Source organism: Neoarius graeffei, chromosome 7 (genome assembly GCF_027579695.1).
Source record: "Neoarius graeffei isolate fNeoGra1 chromosome 7, fNeoGra1.pri, whole genome shotgun sequence".
NCBI lineage: Eukaryota > Metazoa > Chordata > Actinopteri > Siluriformes > Ariidae > Neoarius > Neoarius graeffei.
Window position 1 is genome coordinate 28,312,165 of NC_083575.1, and position 6,047 is coordinate 28,318,211.

Genomic DNA, 6,047 nt, shown 5'->3' on the forward strand with positions numbered 1-6,047 from the left:
TGTCCACAGTTATTGACACCATTCCACAATTATCAACATCTTTGTCCACAGTTATCGACACCGTTCCACAATTATCAAACACCTTGGTCCAGTTATCGACACCGTTCCACAATTATTGACAGCTTTGTCCACAGTTATCAACACCATTCCACAATTATCAACACCTTTGTCCACAGTTATCAACACCGTTCCACAATTATCACCACCTTTGTCCACAGTTATCGACACCGTTCCACAATTATCCAGTCCCACCCAGGATTTCGCGGGCCTTTTTTGTGATTGTTGTGGGCTAAAATGTCTGAGGTTGCGGGGGGTTTTCCAAAAAATTGCGATGAAAGTTGTGGTGTTTTTTAGGTTTTTGTTGCGATTACATTGCGGGAGGAAGTGAAAGTTGCGAGAAATTGTTGCGATTTTCTCTTTTTGTGATTAAAATTGAGTGATATGTTAAATATTAAGTTATTACTGAAAAACTATTGATTAAAAAAACAGACACTGAGAAATGGTCCTATAAACAACTTTACCAATATAAAAGATTACCAGGACTACAGTACAAAAATGCAGAAAAATAGGCTTTACTTATCCAAATGCTCCTGTTGGTTCAAAAGTTAAAGTGCATAGAACCTCACAGCCCAACATGAAGTTACCTTAAAATATAAATGCCTCAGCTTTCATGTAAGAAAAAAAAAAACTATTAATACTAGTACTGTGTGCAGGCAGTCTCTCCTGAAGACTAAATTAAACACTAATTATAAACTAATAAAATAAATGGCTCAGGCTTCATAGAAGAAAAAAAACAATTTGAACAGAATCTCACAGTATGATGCTGAAGCTGCCTAAACAATGGAAAATAAAATACCATTTTGGCAAAAATGTTGGCATCCATTAATTTCTTGTATTACGTAAAAATAATGTAAAGTGCACACAGTCCTTCACTGTAAACATAACACACTTTCACAAACAGAATTTAAGCCTATATAAACACTGACTCGCACATGCAATGTTGCCAGATACTGATGACGTTTTCCAGCCCAAAATATGTCCAAAACCCGCTAAAATGCACTTAAAACCGCCCAATCTGGCAACACTGCGCACATGCTGCTTCTCTTGAACGTATACACGGAAGTAAGGCGGAAGGTAGTTTGTCGACGTCACCTCAAGACGACGCCAACGATTGGTCAAATTTGCGGGAAAGCTGCGGTGATTGGATATAATTGCAACACCGCCCTGAATTTGCGGTGATTGGTTGAATTTGCGTTGAAGTTGCAAATTGCAACATCGCGAAATCCTGGAGGGTCCGATTATCAACACCTTTGTCCAGTTATTGACAGTTTTGGCCAGAGTTATCGACACCATTCCACAATTATCAACACCTTTGTCCACAGTTATCGACACCGTTCTACAATTATCAACACATTTGTCCACAGTTATCGACACTGTTCCACAATTATCAACACCTTTGTCCAGTTATCGACACCGTTCCACAATTATCGACACCTTTGACCACAGTTATCGACACCATTCCACAATTATTGACACCTTTTTCCACAGTCAGACACCATTCCAAAATTATCAACACCGTTCCACAGTTATCGACACTGTTCCACAATTAGACACCTTTGACCAGTTATCGACACCGTTCCACAATTATCGACACGTTTGTCCACAGTTATCAACACCTTTGACCACAGTTATCGACACCGTTCCACAGTTATTGACACCTTTGTCCACAGTTATTGACACCGTTCCACAATTATCAACACCTTTGTCCACAGTTATTGACACCGTTCCACAATTATCTACATCCAGATGATTATTTATTTTAAAAAAATTAAAAATTGGTATGTGGGGCAGCACGGTGGTGTAGTGGTTAGCACTGTCTCCTCACAGCAAGAAGGTCTGGGTTCGAGCCCCGTGGCCGGCGAGGGCCTTTCTGTGCGGAGTTTGCATGTTCTCCCCGTGTCCGCGTGGGTTTCCTCCGGGTGCTCCGGTTTCCCCCACAGTCCAAAGACATGCAGGTTAGGTTAACTGGTGACTCTAAATTGAGCGTAGGTGTGAATGTGAGTGTGAATGGTTGTCTGTGTCTATGTGTCAGCCCTGTGATGACCTGGCGACTTGTCCAGGGTGTACCCCGCCTTTCGCCCGTAGTCAGCTGGGATAGGCTCCAGCTTGCCTGCGACCCTGTAGAACAGGATAAAGCGGCTACAGACAATGAGATGAGATGAAATCGGTATGTGGTATTAAATTAAAACAGTTTTTATTTAAAATTTGTTTTACATAGACTTATATTTAGTACAAAATATCTTTTATATACGAGATGATAAATATATGGATGTCGGTGTTTACATAAATGAGGAAGTAATTCTAGTGTTTGTAAACAAATGAACTGATAATGTTTAACCTGTCAGAAAATCTTTTTGTTCCACTTTCTAAGTGTTTTCGTAGATCACATTTTGTTATTCATTCATTGTTCGTATTTAATTTCTAGTTTTGTAGTTTACCATTAAATGTCAACAGGCGATTGACACTGTAACCGCATGAGCATCCAGAGCAAAGGTCGCATATCATTCCTCGAACCAAAACTTTATATTTTGACATCTAAAAATATAAAATGTCTACTGATATTGTAATATGTGGTGGATATTTACAACAAACTTCAAAAAAATTCTGAATGGAACAGAAAAATCGGAATATTTCAAGCGTGTAATTTTTTATACGCTAGGAATTTAATTCTGGTCTAATTCTATTTATTACCCTTGGATTCCAAATACTTTATAAACTTTCCATTCTATTATGAATCAGGAAAAAAAAATCGAAATCACAGCACTTTTATTTTTTTAAAGTACTTCATCTACTTCAAGAATGTTACACAAAGATCGAGCCATAACAGCTGTAAATGTCCCTTAATTCCACAGAGTGTCGATAATGGTGGACACCGGTGAAAGCGATCACTATTATCGACACCTCACGTGACTTCTCAAACGCACGTTTAGATACAAAATGGCGGCTGTCAAATGAAAGGGTAAGAAACAAAGTAGGTTATCGGTGAATTTGATGAGTAAAAACATGTCCATGATCTTTCCACCATGCTTACGTGCGACGAGAACGTCCGGCTTTTCCTCAAATTACTGATTGTGTTAAAAAAAAAAATCCATCTCAGGTCACGACTTGTCATCAGACGACAAGATCAAAGGGCGAGGCAGGTCTTCTGGTTGATTAATTAACCAATAATAACTGTTGTAACTGAAACTCACCTTTGTAAAATTGTTTTTTATTGGTAAATCTGAAAAGGTGTAGATAATTATGGACTGACGAAATTGTAGCCGCCACTATATATTAGTTTTTAAGTCTTTTAATTGACAAATAGAATCATACTGTCGGAGTGATAACAGTAACAACAACAGAAAACAACACAAAGCCAGTAAAGCCACACTCTCAGAAGATAAAGCACATTATTGCACCTTTAGGGGTATCGTCGAGGTACCTAAATCGCCATTCTGGCACGCGCATTTTGTTTTGCGTATGCTTAATTACGTCATCAATTCATGTGTTTGGTTGATAAACACTTCTGCTTTGCTGCTGATTAAAAAAAAAGTGCAATTCCAAAGAAAAATGTAAGTATAAATGATATTTGTATAACTATGCAAAACACCTGTTTTCATAAGGTTAAAAAAAGCCACCTCAGGTGTGTATACCTGCTAAAAATAAAATTTCCTACATTTTCCTCCCAAAAAGAAGAAAAAAAAAACCACATACAGGGAAATTGACGTCTGCCATATTAAGTCACGTGATAGTCATGTGGTGTTGATGATGAAATAGTTACAACTACAGATTGCATCTAAAAGTTGGTGTCCTTTATATCTTTTGGTGAAAATTTTAGATATTGTAAACAATTAAGTTTCCACTACCATTATTTACAGTGGGGCAAAAGAGTATTTAGTCAGCCACCAATTGTGCAAGTTCTCCCACTTAAAAAGATGAGAGAGGCCTGTAATTTTCATCATAGGTACACCTCAACTATGAGAGACAAAATGGGGGGAAAACAATCCAGGAAATCACATTGTAGGATTTTTAATGAATTAATTGGTAAATTCCTCGGTAAAATAAGTATTTGGTCACCTACAAACAAGCAAGATTTCTGGCTCTCACAGACCTGTAACAACTTCTTTAAGAGGCTCCTCTGTCCTCCACTCGTTACCTGGATTAATGGCACCTGTTTGAACTCGTTATCAGTATAAAAGACACCTGTCCACAACCTCAAACAGTCACACTCCAAACTCCACTATGGCCAAGACCAAAGAGCTGTCAAAGGACACCAGAAACAAAATTGTAGACCTGCACCAGGCTGGGAAGACTGAATCTGCAATAGGTAAGCAGCTTGGTGTGAAGAAATCAACTGTGGGAGCAATTATTAGAAAATGGAAGACATACAAGACCACTGATAATCTCCCTCGACCTGGGGCTCCACGCAAGATCTCACCCCGTGGGGTCAAAATGATCACAAGAACGGTGAGCAAAAATCCCAGAACCACACGGGGGGACCTAGTGAATGACCTGCAGAGAGCTGGGACCAAAGTAACAAAGGCTACCATCAGTAACACACTACGCCGCCAGGGACTCAAATCCTGCAGTGCCAGACGTGTCCCCCTGCTTAAGCCAGTACATGTCCAGGCCTGTCTGAAGTTTGCTAGAGAGCATTTGGATGATCCAGAAGAGGATTGGGAGAATGTCATATGGTCAGATGAAACCAAAATAGAACTTTTTGGTAAAACCTCAACTTGTCGTGTTTGGAGGAGAAAGAATACTGAGTTGCATCCAAAGAACACCATACCTACTGTGAAGCATGGGGGTGGAAACATCATGCTTTGGGGCTGTTTTTCTGCAAAGGGACCAGGATGACTGATCTGTGTAAAGGAAAGAATGAATGGGGCCATGTATCGTGAGATTTTGAGTGAAAACCTCCTTCCATCAGCAAGGGCATTGAAGATGAAACGTGGCTGGGTCTTTCAGCATGACAATGATCCCAAACACACCGCCCAGGCAACGAAGGAGTGGCTTCGTAAGAAGCATTTCAAGGTCCTGGAGTGGCCTAGCCAGTCTCCAGATCTCAACCCCATAGAAAATCTTTGGAGGGAGTTGAAAGTCCGTGTTGCCCAGCGACAGCCCCAAAACATCACTGCTCTAGAGGAGATCTGCATGGAGGAATGGGCCAAAATACCAGCAACAGTGTGTGAAAACCTTGTGAAGACTTACAGAAAACGTTTGACCTCTGTCATTGCCAACAAAGGGTATATAACAAAGTACTGAGATGAACTTTTGTCATTGACCAAAATACTTATTTTCCACCATAATTTGCAAATAAATTCTTTAAAAAAAATCAGACAGTGTGATTTTCTGGATTTTTTTTTCTCATTCTGTCTCTCATAGTTGAGGTATACCTATGATGAAAATTACAGGCCTCTCATCTTTTTAAGTGGGAGAGCTTGCACAATTGGTGACTGACTAAATACTTTGCTTCTAGATCACACCAGATAAGATGGGAAAGAAATATAGGTTGTATTTTGCAGTAAAAGAATGAGGAATGTCAGTATGGAAAGCTGCAAATGTCTACTGTGTTCCTGAGACGACACAAAGACAAAGAGTTCTTGGAAGAGTCGACCCAGAAAAATCATCTTCAGGTTTATCACCTGTGCTTTCCCTTGATGGTGATGATGCTCTTTTTGTGGAACACGTTAAAGTTATGGAGGATTGGACACCAAGCCAGAAGTTGTCACCTTGGCCTCAGAGTACACCTTCAGCCTCCAGAAGTGTAATAAAGACCATCCTTTTTCCATGAAATGGTTTAAAGCAGGGGTTCTCAACCTTTTCTACGTTAAGGGCCCATTAAAAAAAGATCCCTAATTATTTTGGCTCATCTATTCTATTAGAATCTAATAATCTATTGTAAAGTGTATTAATGGGATGCAACATCACACCCTGTTGCAGATGGGAGCCCAGGAATTAAATAAATGCAATAAAAACAAACTGTTTTTAATTGTAGGTATTGTATT